Source organism: Desmodus rotundus, chromosome X, assembly GCF_022682495.2.
Source record: "Desmodus rotundus isolate HL8 chromosome X, HLdesRot8A.1, whole genome shotgun sequence".
Lineage (NCBI taxonomy): Eukaryota > Metazoa > Chordata > Mammalia > Chiroptera > Phyllostomidae > Desmodus > Desmodus rotundus.
The window spans coordinates 83,974,777-83,988,811 of NC_071400.1; the positions used below are offsets into that span (position 1 = coordinate 83,974,777).

General features: G+C 34.6%; 1 protein-coding gene and 1 pseudogene across 1 annotated transcript in view; one reads left to right on the forward strand and one right to left on the reverse strand.

Moving 5' to 3' along the window:
* IL1RAPL1 (interleukin 1 receptor accessory protein like 1) overlaps nucleotides 1-14,035 on the reverse strand; it is a 1,180,423-nt gene that overhangs the window by 955,209 nt on the left and 211,179 nt on the right. The gene's annotated exons all lie outside the window — the stretch shown is intronic.
* Nucleotides 583-675, forward strand: LOC112313437 (U2 spliceosomal RNA; annotated as a pseudogene).

Sequence of the window (14,035 nt, forward strand, 5' to 3'; positions counted from 1 at the left end):
TCCACAATGCATGATTCATTAAACAGCCAATCTAGTGACAAAGAATAAACACGGGAACAAACTGCTCATAAAAATGAAGGCCATGCACATGCGGCAGCAACACGCTTTAATGAATGGTGCTCAGGACATTTACAGTAAAGGATTTATGAATTCACCTTTGAATTTCAGTTCAGTAATAAAATTACAAAATTATCCTGAATAGCTAGGAGTTACCTCACACATATTTCCTGGATGGGTATAGAAGGTATGTCAAGCCCTCTAAAGAGTTTATAAGCCAGAAGAAAAGTGCTGCAGAACTAATCACCAGACTCTTGAAATATAAGAAGTGGAAATGGTATTTCCACTTTATGCATAAACTTAAGCTCTAGAGTTACTAATGCTAAAAACATGGTAAATAAGAAAATTCTAGAACCTATTTGTGTTTCATGTAACCCATGTCTGTATGTTTCAGCCTGTTCCGTCTTTGATTCAGAAGCAACCTTGAGAGGTCATCATGAACTTACCAGAGTCTTTAAATGGAATTATACTATAAGGCAAATAAAACAATTATAAAAAGATCATTTTTTAAAAGTGCAGTGGAATATCGCATCTCGGTCTTTTGGCTAAGATCAAGTGTAGTAAAAGTTCAGTTGAACAAAGTTCTGTAACTTACAGAATTAAATGGAATAACCTTATCCCAATAATCCTCATTTTCACCAAGTGAGTGACATAAGTTTTATAACACAGCATATTTAACCCATGATTTCATTCATTCAACAACATTCAGTGAGTGTCCACAATATGTAAATTTCAATATGTATTCACTAAAAGTAATTGTCTTTTGTAATAATCAGGGGAAAGGAGGACAGAGCATTTGCTGATTGTCTGTATTGTGTTAGGCTGCTTTGGGGATGCACTTTAATGTCGCACAGGAACCACAGGAGGTTCGAGAGTTAAGTAATTTGCCCAAGGTCACAGCTAAAATGCGGCAGAGCCTGAATTAGAGCACAGAACTATCCCATGTCAACGCCTGCACTTCTCCCGCTGCACCATATTTTTAAACACACGGTAACCAGTTCATAAAGGTAATAAAAATTGTATTTATGTAACTTTTAAAACTATATTTTGCCTCACACCGTAACACCTATCCTAGGCTCCACATTTCTCAGGCCCCTCAAAGAAAGCGAGTATTCCATTTCCCCTTGAAGTCTATAAATAGTTAACTAAACCAAGTTCCAAATTACAGCTAGAAAAGCTTTAAAAGTTTTCAAGCTATTAAGAAATATCATGTGATCAGTGACAAACCAGAGTAAGCCATTACATTATGCCATCAGCTGAGAGAGCTTTGGGAAATCAGATCGTTATCTCTCTCCCGGCATTCCCTACTTCGGAGTCCTAGGGCCACTGCAGCTCACCGGTCTGTCTAGAACCCACAGTTTAGCTACTTTGGATCACACCATTGTACATTATTTTATTTCCATATTCATGAGAATATCTATTGAAATATGTAGCCAAATGTAAAAGTGTCTAAAGTCAAATAAATATGACTATTCAACAATGCTTTCAACTCTTAAGTCACCGACACAACATTTCTAGAAAAAAAACAATAATACCAGATTTGATACCTTATTCCTGTCCTACAAAAACGAGTGTTTCATAAGTTTTAGACAATCATTTACCAGGTTTTCCTGCTGTGTTCTCAAATCACTCCCAGGTAATTATGTCCACCGGAAGTAAAGAACTGTGGCTTGTATGATAATTGTCCATTGTGCTGTCATTTCCTTTCATGTGTTTATAGTGCAGACAGAAGAGTTTGCGAGCATAAGGCTTTTTTCTAAGAGCCAAGTTTAGGCAGAGTATTTTAGTAATATTCTACAAAGATAAATATATGCAGGGTCTAGCACAAATCATGCCCCGTCTTTATTACAAAATCTTTTATTATAAAGCCATAAGCATGTCATTCTGTAACATAACAATAGCACACACAGGCACACCATAGGGCATTTTAGGGGAAATGTCCAAACTGCTGTCCATCTCGTGCGAGACATTCACGTGCCCTACCAACCACATTCCAGCAAGTCTTACTTCTGCTGGACCCTGTATATCATTTTACCCTTTTATTCTACTAACTTTATTTTAGCACTAAAGAGCTTTGGCTATTATTCCTAAAACTGTGTATCTGTGATTTCTAACTTTAAATCTATAGCACATCATTCTTGGTGAGGAGATGAATCTATCAGTTGGATATTTCTTATGTAAATTATTCTGTTAAGTTATGTATTCTGGTTTATTACTTATAAGAAGTTCTCAATCTCCTAGTCATAAAAGCCTTTTTGGTGAACATAATAAGTGTAAATATATCTACTGGTAGACTATTGGAATATTAAGTATTGCGTGCTTCGCTACAATAAAAATTGGAAGGACATTTTAAAAAGATTTACAGTTTCCCTCTAAGCTCAGCATATTAGAATATTCAAATAGTCACGTTTTGTCAAACATTGACAATATTTTTCATATTGCACAGAAAATTGTTTTTCTCTGAAATCATCTGCTCACATTCAAGATTTAATATTCAGTATATGTAATCTTACACTGAAGAAGATTTGTTCAGAAATGGGACTAGTGTCCAAGAACACATGTAAAACATATTTCCACTGTAAATAAGGTTCTATGCCTGTTGCGGTTAAGAAGTGGATTTTGGAGACATAACCTGAGGTTTCCCCACACCATTCTTGCTTCAGTGGGTTTAGTCCTGGTGGTGACTCATTTGGGAAGGACAACTTAGACACAACAGCATAAGTGTTCCCAAGACATGGAAAAAAGAGATGTAGTCCAAAGATGTTGCATTCCATATTCAGAGAATTAATAAACATATTAATTCATAATAAAAGCAAATTAAATTCATTTGTTTTCCTTTACAGTTATAAAAATAACATTTCTAAATATGATTTTTTAGAAAACCTTTACAAGTTTTAGTGTTAAAAAAGTTGTTTATTGATGAAATCTGAATAAGGTCTGTACTGAGTTAGTAGTGCTGTACCAACGTCAACTTCCTGGTCTTGATAACGAGTGACAGTGATCTAAAATGTTGTCATCAGAGGAAAATGAATACAGCACATGGGAGAACTCTAGTACTTTTATAATATCTGTGAGTATAATAGTATAGCAAAATAATAAATTTTGAACTGTGTTTTTGTGAAACTCACTGCAATATAAAGTCGCTTACAGACTTTCTATTGTTTGGGAATGCCATAGCCATAAGTCACGTTCAGGTGATAAATAATCAGGGCTCTATAGCCAATAGCATTCTGGTGCAAAAAGACGTAACTAGCACTTCTGAATTTGTATTGGGTTTTTTGCTGTTGTTGGTTTCTCTTGAAGCAATATTTATAAGCAAACATTTCAGTTTTAAACTCTACTACATTTTCTGAAATGCCCTTTTACTTAGTGGGGCTCTTCAAGATTTATGTAATGGAGGTAATTGATATCATCTTTTCTTGCCCGTGCTTTCCTAATGAGTTAATTCTTCCAATCTCTCTTTGCGTGAAAGACTTACAACCTGAATTTCCCTTATGAAGACAAGTTGTTGAAATATGCCATGTAAAAAGAGAATAAAATATTGCCCATTTAAATAGAGTAATCGTAAGTTAAATAAATATATGCTGACCCTTCATATTTGCCATCATCATTATACATCAATCCGGTCTCAACTTGATGTGTCTGAACTTCTAGCTCTCACTGTTGACACGGACTTGCTCGATGTTTTGAACACTGTAGCTGTTCAATAAAGAATTTTACATGCAACTTAGTATTGTGTATAATAAAAAATAGCTATGTGATTTGGTATTGTGTATAATTACAAGTAGCTATTGTTTTAAAATATTATTTCAAAATTATGTCCGATTATATTTTGATTTACTTTCTTGGATAATACTTCATAGCAATATTTTAAGTCCATCTTAATAATAATTAAATTCATTTCATTAGTTTTTAATAATTAAAATAGCATTATATTGCAAATATAAGAAAATATATTGGTATATTAATTTATTTGTAAGAATATTTTACTTAAAGTCTATTCTGCCTACCACTGCTTAGTATGTGATAACATATATTACACTTACATTTAAATTTTAGAATATTATTGAAATTCAGTAAAATAATTCATTTATGTCCTAAAGTCTGCATTTACTAAAAAATAAATCCACTGGTTGGTACCGTTTCCCTGTTTTAAACTTTAAACACACATAAATACTACGAGTGGTCACAGAGAATAACAAGACGAAATTAAGTAACTCAAATTCTTTTTCCTCACCTTTATAATCAATAGGCTAACTTGATTTACGTAAAACCTACCGTTCAAATGCAGGGTTACACAGCACCAAGGGGACTAGAGACAGGAGCTCCACCTGAAACAAGCTCTAGGGATTTGAAACCATAATACATTTACTTTCCAAATGAGCATGCATATCTGAGTAAGCCTGCATTTCAGCTACCTGCCCAATGAGGAATTCTTCTAATAAACTTGTGAGCAGAATTTAATGTTTGTTCAACTCAATAAGTAATAAATATGTTAATCTGAAGCTTACATATATATTACTGAACACTGATCACAACTGCAGCAATTATTTACAATAAAAACATTTTTTTTCCAAGGAGGCGTAATTTCCCACTGCCCTTGTCATTATTAGCATGCCTTATGCAGGTCACGCTAATAATAACAAAAAGAAGTAGACAAAATTTGGGTCAATTTTATTGCTGTTTTTCATTGCTCTACAAAAAAGCACTCCGCTGTATTTCCTTTATCAAGGCCCCTTCACCCAGCCGTGGCACTCAGTGGCACACGGAACCATCTGATCTGTCCTAAAAAAAGACAACATTCATTTCTCTTCTTTGCACCTTTTTATTTTGTCTATTTCTTATTTGGGAAACATTCACACCCGACTGTCAAAATCTGATTTCTCAACTTTGTTCAAGTTGCTCAAATATTATAACCCATGATTAGACTCCGTGTGGTACTGTGGAACGTATTCTGCATAGGGAATCACCAGCACAAACTTCTAGGACATCTTGTCAAAAAAGTATACTACATTAGTTACTACATTACATGTGCAAACCCCCTGGACTTCAGTTTCTAGAACTCTCCATTGACAGGTATATACTAGATTGATTCTAAGATCACTTCCAGATTTTTTTAAACCGCAGTTCTGTGATATATCTACCTTAAAATGTATTTTTTATTTTTAAAAATACTTTATTTATTTATTTTTAGAGAGAGGGAAAGGGAGGGAGAAAGACAGGGAGAGGAACATCAATGTGTGGTTGCCTCTCATGCGCCCCCTACTGGGGACCTGTCCTGCAACCCAGGCATGTGCCCTGACTGGGAATCAAACCCATGCCCTTTCGGTTTGCAGGCTGGCACTCAATCCACTGAGCCACACCAACCAGGCAGGGCTCCTTAAAATACTTTTATCTTCTTTTCACACAGTAACTAATTGTGTGAAAATAAATAACTAATTCTTCCTAGAGTGATTCCAGGGCATTTGTTCTTGGTGGTGAAGTACAACTAACCACAGAAACCTATGAACACCTGAGGATACATAATCTACAGCTGGTGATTTGCTGGAGACAACCACATCTCAGAAAATGTGAGGGTGAGACAGTCACAGTAGTGTGTGAATGCTTCATCAGCCAGAGGGAAGTAAAACTGAATCAAAGAGAATAGCAGAGTTTGCAAGGAGCCACAGAGATGGGACCACAAGAAAGGAGGTGGCGTGTGGTCCTAGTGTGTGGGACAGAGGGGAAGGGTGATGAGCATGGGTGCTGGAGCAGGAGATAAGGAAAGAAGGATCAAATTGAAGTGAAAATGGACATTTGGTAAACCAAAGGCCTAGTAATCAAAGAAGTCTCAAAGAGAAAAGTGGCATGCATTTGCCATTGCTGGTGGTAGCACTCTGTGAGAGAACAGTCTCTTATGATCCGTCAGCGTCTCCTGCTGCCACTGGGAACTATCACCTTACTCCCCTGTTACCTTTGAGGGGCAGGGCATGAGGACACAAGAATAGCATTTCCCATCTGTTCCCTGTCCCAGCTGTAACACTCTCATCAATCATTTCAACTGTTCCCAATCTAGTTTGTTTCCTTTTTCTCTTTGTTTATAAAATTACTTTTTTATTGTTGTTCAATTACAGTGCTCCCCATTTTCCCCCCATCCCTCTCCCCCGCCTTACCCACTCACATCTCCCACATTCAATCCCCCCTTTGGCTTTGTCCTCATGTCCTTGATACATGTTCCTTGATGACCCTTCCCCTTCTTTCCCTGTTATCCCCCTGCCCCTCCCCTCTGGTGATTCTCATTTTGTTTTTTATTTCAATGTCTGTGGTTCTATTTTGCTCGCTTTAAAACAAATGGACATATGTTCTTGAAACACACATAAAAATTGTTTACAGATTGATAAGTAGGCCATTTGTTCCTACTTTAGGCCCCTTTTGAAAACGTGGGGCCAGGACTTTGAAAATGGTGAGTGTTAACCATCTTCTCTTTCAGCTCGTGCTTAAGAAGAAATGTAGGAGCAGCATGAAAGCACTGTAACGCACAATAAGATGTAGTCAGACGCCAAATTTCCATTCTCATAAATAAGTTAACCTCTCTGAGTTCAGTCTGTAGTACCATTAAATAAGAAAGAATTATTACGTAACCTTTCAAACTTACATTCCCACCCCCATCCCCGTCTGCCTTTTGCTCCGTCTCCTTTCCTCCACCACCCCTGCAAGGAGCCAATCATGGGAAAAACTGGTTTAAGAGGAGGGAAATGGAGACAACTGTACATGAACAACAATAAAATAAATTTAAATTAAAGAAGAGAGAATTTTCCCATTGCAAAGTTTTGGGCAAGATACTGTCAATCAGTAAAGTAGTCAAGAGACCTAAGCAAAGTGACAATGAAAAGAGATGTCGCACAAACAGCACTGGAGTCATGATGACAACAATAACAACTGAGGGTGACAGCGGTGGTGGCAGTGAGGATGCTGATGCCAATCACAGCGACCAGGTACTGAAGGTGTGTCACGTAAGAAGTATAAAGTTTCTTAAGGATTTAATCCCTTATTGTGAAATGTTCTTGAATCTGTTTTTCCTTGCAGACAGGTGTCCTTGGTGAAACATCAGTTTCCTTTATTTGGAGATTTGCATTAGCTATGAAAGTTAATAATATAAGAACGAAACCTAATTCATCTCCTAGATTGCAAGACTTTGCACGGCACCATCAAGTAAATTCTTTTCTTTCTAAATCACTTTAAATAGCCTTTTTTCTTCTTAGCCCATCAACTTCAAAGAAAAAAAGTGAGTTAATACCCCATAATTCAAGCAAATCATTTCAATTTTATTTATCTTTAATTTCTATTACTGTATTTATATGTGTGCTATAGAAATATACCCATATATAGCTATACCCATATACATATATATATAAACTGGGAAGGCATTTTATAACTTTTGAGCCCTTTGGCATACTTCCTGGAAGTCTCAGTAATGACTATAGTTACTCTTAATTGCCTGCAACACACTTACATGAATGCTACATTCACTTGAATTATTTCCTGGATTCCCTCTAATTAATCTGATAGCAGCTGTTTTCAGGCCTGTGCTGATTAACAGTTGCAAGACAGCTAAATGCCTAGTACAAGAAAAGCTCTCTGAAGCTTACGTATGTTCATCCACATAATTTGTCTTTTTAGCATCAACACTTCATAGAGGATCTTCTATTTTTGGTTAACTCTATTATTTGTTTATGTAACTCAAATGGTTTCAACCCAACATACAGAAATGTTATCTCAATAAATATTCTGATATATATATAGAAATTCAACATATAAAAAATAAACATAAAAACACGTTTGAGAGATTAAACAGAGAAAACAACTGAGGAGGTATTATAGCACATATTTGTACTGGTGCCCTTGTCCTGGTTCAGAAAACACAAATGAACTTTACCATACAAATAATATATTAAATATGTTATTCATTTAAGGTGAAGCTCTACTAAGCAAACTTTTAAGGTCAAGCTGGACGTACTTGTTGTTAGTGCATTCCTTTTACCTGTAAAAATAGCAATCTGATGTTTCAGCTACATATTCAGTTCAAATCACCACATTTGAATGGCATTTTCTGCAATTAGCCATTTGTAGGCTACACTTTGCCTATTAAAACATAAACCTCTGATTCTGCATTCCTCTATAAAAGCATTGAAAACCCAAGATTTCCTAAAATACTGAGGCCGCACCTCACTCTGGCATAGTCCTCTCCATCCTGGTCTTTGGCCAGTGCAGATTATTCCCGCCTCATTCCCATTCCTTGGGTTTTTTCAGTTGTACTATTTCCTCACTCAGCCTGGAGGAAGCCATTAGAATCCTTCAAAGGAAAGCTTAAAGCTGCTTTCTTGAAATGCTACATCAAAATTCGCAAACTCACATGCCTCTCTGGAGGAAGCAGAAATAAGGGCTGGCAGTGGGCCCGAGGGAGGTAGCTCAAGGGTCAGCTCCAGATCACTGCGGTGGGCAAGGTTTTCAGGCATCATGATCTCATGGAATACACTGCAAGTCTAGAATTCAATGTGTGACATTCTGATTTCTAAATGTTGGCAACAAATAAAATATAAATTCTAAACACTTCTTAGGCCAAACACTACATATCTGCTGACTGGCTTCTGCCTCTTAACAGCCAGTTTGTGGCCTCTGCCTCATATAATCTTCTGAGGAGAACGCGGTCTCTACATGGTGCATTCAGCTAATGTTTACATAGACTGTCTATAGTGCAGTACAGGGGTGTGTGTGTGCGTGCACATCCCACTGGCGTTAGGCATATAGCAGAGTTCAAGGAATATAACTACTAGGAAGCAGCAGCCACAGTATAAGGTTTGACAATGCAAGAACCAGAATGCAAATACCCACTTGACCACTCACTAGGTGTGTGACCAATTAAGCAAATTGCTTATCCTACAAAATTTGTAGTTTACTCATCAGAAATATCACCATCTACCCACTTGTAGACTTTCAAAGAGTAAATGAGAAAAAACATGTGCAGTACTTAGGAAATGACCTAGCAGAACAACAAACAAACAAATGTTAACTGCAATTATTATAAACATTTTTATTATACGAGTAGCACCACATGCATTTGTGTATATTTTAAATACATAATGCACACACGTAACACGTTTTTTACAGAATTGTGAGTATGTATTATGTTCCGCTTCATGCCCCTTTTGAAAAATCATGGCCAGGACTGTCTTTATTATAAAGCCAAACATGAAACAACCTGGCCCAAATTTTCTTTCCAAGAGAATGAATAAAAATGGCTATGCGTTTATGTGGAAGAACCCAATAAATAAAATAATAAAAATGATTTCCTGACATATACAACAACATAGATGAATTTCAAAACCACTACACTGACCCAAAGAAGCCTGACACACAAGATTACCTAATTCTGTGTATGTGAAGTTCAATAACAGTCAAAATTAATTGATAGAAACAGAAACCAAAACATGGGTTACCTTTGGTATGTAAGAAATCATGAGGGAAAGATGTGAAGTGACAGAAATGTAATCTCTTGATTAGGATGTGAGTTACAAATTTAGTAAAACTAAATAAACCACTCATTTAAGATCTACATTTCATAAGAAGAAAATATCATCTAAATATAAGAATTTAAAAAGTGATTATTGCATTAACTTTTGCATTTACCCCAGAACACCAACATATTAATATATTTTTTAAATTATAAATTAATACTTGAACCCACAAATACAAAATTTCCTTAACCTCATGATAATACAGTATATATAAAGGTCAAGAATAGATTTTAAATAGTCACTATTTCTCCTTCATTGGTTGCTTACAACAAATTATTATTAAGTTATTAAGTGAATATTATTAAGTTATATGTTGTAGATAAACCAAATAACTTTAGTTAAATCTTTAAATTTTTAAACATACTGTGGGGATTGTGAAAAGACTCAATGGCATCTTAAAATATAGCAAATGTAGGGGTTTACATTGGGTTGAATTGGTATTGATCTAAAGGCTCATGCTGGAAATTATTTTGAATACAAGAAAAAACTTATAAGGCTTTCATTGATTTTAATTCTCTAAAATAGAGTGTAGAAAAATAAATCAGGTTATTTGTTTTCTAAATAAAGGTAACTTACTGTAGTTTACTGTCATAAAACTCTACTTTTCAACATATTTCTGATTTAGACTTTTCTCCACTGCAGAAGAACTTGGAAAATGTTTTTCAGATCTTCTATTTCTAGTTAATTTTTATTAAATGACAACATATATTTAATTTTGGAAAGAAAATAGTGTTCATGGCCAAGTTAATAACTATCTTAACAGGATTCTGAAAAGAGCATTTAGATGAATTGCAAATCTATAATAAAATGTAATAAGTAGTAGGAAGAAAAACAGCAAGTGTAGGTCTTCAAAAAATTACATCCTAAACTTCTAAAAGTATGTCAAGTACACCCTCATGTATTGGAATTATTTTTTAAACTGAAAGCACTAATAAGTTTTTTAAATTAAGTATAAAGTGATGAAAAATGTCCAAACTACTGAATCATAAAGAAAATAAACATATGCATAAGAGAAGTATCTCCAGAGTGGAGAAATATTGCCCTCTGCAAATGCGCTCCTCCACAGATCTAAAATGAACACTGGGGAAAACTGTCGAAATCAACTTTTTCAGACCTCTGGGAATTAACCAACAACTGGCAATAATATGAAGAATGCTTCTTCAAGAAAAATGACTGAGTCTCAATTAGAACAGTGAGGTTTGTGACATTTTAACTTTCTTTATCCACACCCCACCCTCCCGGTCTTCCTAACAGCTCTGTGTTACCTACCTTTGGGGAGAGAAAAGTAGTCTGCCAGGCAATGAAAGCGGCAGGATTTGGAACTGCCCACAAAGCTCCGTCTCCAGAGGACTATCACTATTTGAAATCTGTCTTTTAGCTCCTTTAAAAAGCCCCATTCATGAACTTCTCTTTATCTGACCTCACTTATAACTTGCTAAGTGTTTTTTCAAAAATAATCAGCAGCAACTGCATAACATTTTACCTTCTTGAGGTGATAAAACAACATAGAACAAACAAGAAGATAGCCAAAACACTTAAATGGAAAATGTGGGGAATAAGTTGGCCATAGGCAGCTTTGAAAAGCTATGGTGTACTTCAAGGGAATTAGTAGCCCACGTGGACAGGCAGGACTATGAACATGACCATAAAAAAACTGATATACACCTAATCTTTCACCTTAGGCTGACCTTGGCTTTCAGCACAAGCAGAATGTATAGGCTAACGCAGAGTTATGAAATGACAAAGTGCTGAAAATGTTAAAAAAAAAAAAAACACACGTGTGCAGAGAATCCCCGGGAAAACAGAGAGACTTCATGTTTCAAGGCAATTTATAAAAATTTTGCGCAACCACTACCTGACCAAGCAGATCCTTTTGCTGAAAGCTTCCAAAATTGATGAAAAACATTAATCTATGAACCAATTATTTCAATAAATTCCAATGATAATAAACCCAAAGTTATTCACATCTAGGCACATGTTAGTAAAAATGCCAAAATTCAAAGAGTAAGATGGAGTTTTGAAAGTAGAAAATGAAAAACAACTATCACATACAAAGGAGTTTTTATGAAATTAACAGCTGACTTCTCATCAGAAATCAGAGGCCAGAAGGCAGTGAGATGAAATATTTGAAGAGTTGAAAGTAAAAGAAAGTCAACCAAGACTTCTACATCCAGCAAAACAATTCTTCAAAACTCAAGGACAAATGAAGGCATTCCCAGATAAACAAAAACTGAAAGACTTGTTACTAGCAAACCTGCACAACAAGAAATACAAGAAGTTCGGTTTTTGGGCTAAAATAAAAGGACACCAGACAGTAGCAAGTCAAATCCATATCAAGAATTAAAGACAGTCATTAAAGGTAACAACACAGCTAAATATAATGGACAACTTAAATGTATTTCTTCCTGTAACACTTTTCTTCCCCCATCTCATTTCAAAGAAAACTGCATAAAGCAATAATTATAAAATTGCATTGATGGGCTCATAGGACATAAAGAGATAATTTTTATGAAATATAGCACAAACAGTGGAGGAGAGAACACCTATATCAAAGTAAAGTTCTATAAATAATTAAAATTAAGTTGATATTAATGCAAGATGGATTGCTTTGATGTTAATTGTAATATGTATGTCAACAGCTAAGAAGATATTCCATCATATACAGTAACAATGGAAAATAATTAAAATGTTCGAATTCCTAATATGATACAAATGACTAAAACTGACTCAAGAAGAAATACAAAACCTAAATTACCTATAACAAATAAAGACATTGAATTAATAATTCAATACTTTCTACAAAGAAGACATTAGGTCCACATGCTTCATTGGTTAAGCCTACCATATATTTAATGAAGAATTAACACCAATTCTTCACTGGCTCTTCCAAAAAACAGAAAACAATGAAACACTTCTCACCTCATTCTGATACCCTGATTATCCTAAGTACCAAATCCAGACAGACATCTCAATAAATAAAACTACTGAGTAATATCACTTATAAATATAGGTGTAAACATCCTCAAGAAAATAATAAAAAATAAAACCCAGCAGTATATAAAATAGTTATATACCAACAACAACTGGGATATTTCCCAGGAAGTCAAGGCTACATAAGTATCCAAAAACCAATTAATATAACAAACCATATTAATAAAGGACCAAAGTTATATGACCACATCAACTGATAAAGAAAAAAATTTTAAATCCCATACCCTTCATGATAAAAAAAATTCAACGATTTAGGAACAAAAATGGTACTAATTATTAAACTCAATAAAAGGCATTGACAAAAAGCACTGAGTTAACATCATATTAAATAGTGAAGACTAGATGTTTTCACCTTAATCAGAAATTGGACAACAATTTCCACTCTCGCCATTTCTATTCAACACTGAAACATAGACTGTAGCTAAGGAAATTAGGCAAAAAAAAAAATAAATTAAGTAAAGGATATCCAAAACGGAGATGAATAAGTAAAACTAAAATTATTTGCAGATGACATGATTTTATAAAAAGAAAATCTTAAGGTATCCTCACACACAGAAAAACACTATTAAATTAATAAATTCTGCAAGGGTACAGGATTCAAGATCAAAATACAAGAAGCAATTTGAATTCTATACAATTGCAATGAACAATCTGAAAATAAAATATGGAAAACAATTCCATTTAGAATACCATCAAAATAGTAAAATACTTATGAATAAAGCTTAGAAAAGAATTCAAGACATGTATACTGAAAACTACAAAATAATGTTGAAAGAAATTAAAGAGGATCTAAATAAATGGAAAGATATCCCCTGTTCAAAGATCAAAAGATTTAATGTTGTCAAGATTATAATACCTCTCGATTAAACCTACAAATTCAAAGCAATCCCTATTAAAACACTAGCTTCCTTATTTGCAGAAATTGACAATCTGTGCCTAAAATTCATATGAAAATGCAAGAAACAAAAAGGGAGAAAACAATCTTGAAAAGAACAAAATTGGAGGACTCACTTCCCAATTTTAAAACTTAATGGAAAGCTATAGTAATGAACACAATGTGGTACTGGAATAAAAATAGACATTCAGATCAATGGAATGAAATTGAAAGTACAAAATAAACCCTCAGATTTACAATAAATTGATTTTTGATAAGGACAATATAATGAGGTAAAGAATAGTCTTTTCAACAAATTGTCCAGGGACAACTGGGTATCCACATGCAAAAGAATGAAGCTGTATCTCTAGTCCACATCACACACAAAATTTAACTACAAATGGATCAAAGACATAAACATAAAAGGTAAAACTATAAAACTCATAGGAAAAAGCACAACTGTAAATCTTAACTACATTCGGTAAAGAAATGGTTTCTTACGTGTCAGACAAAAAGCGCAAACAACAAAAGAAAAAAAATAGATAAACCAGGGTATCAT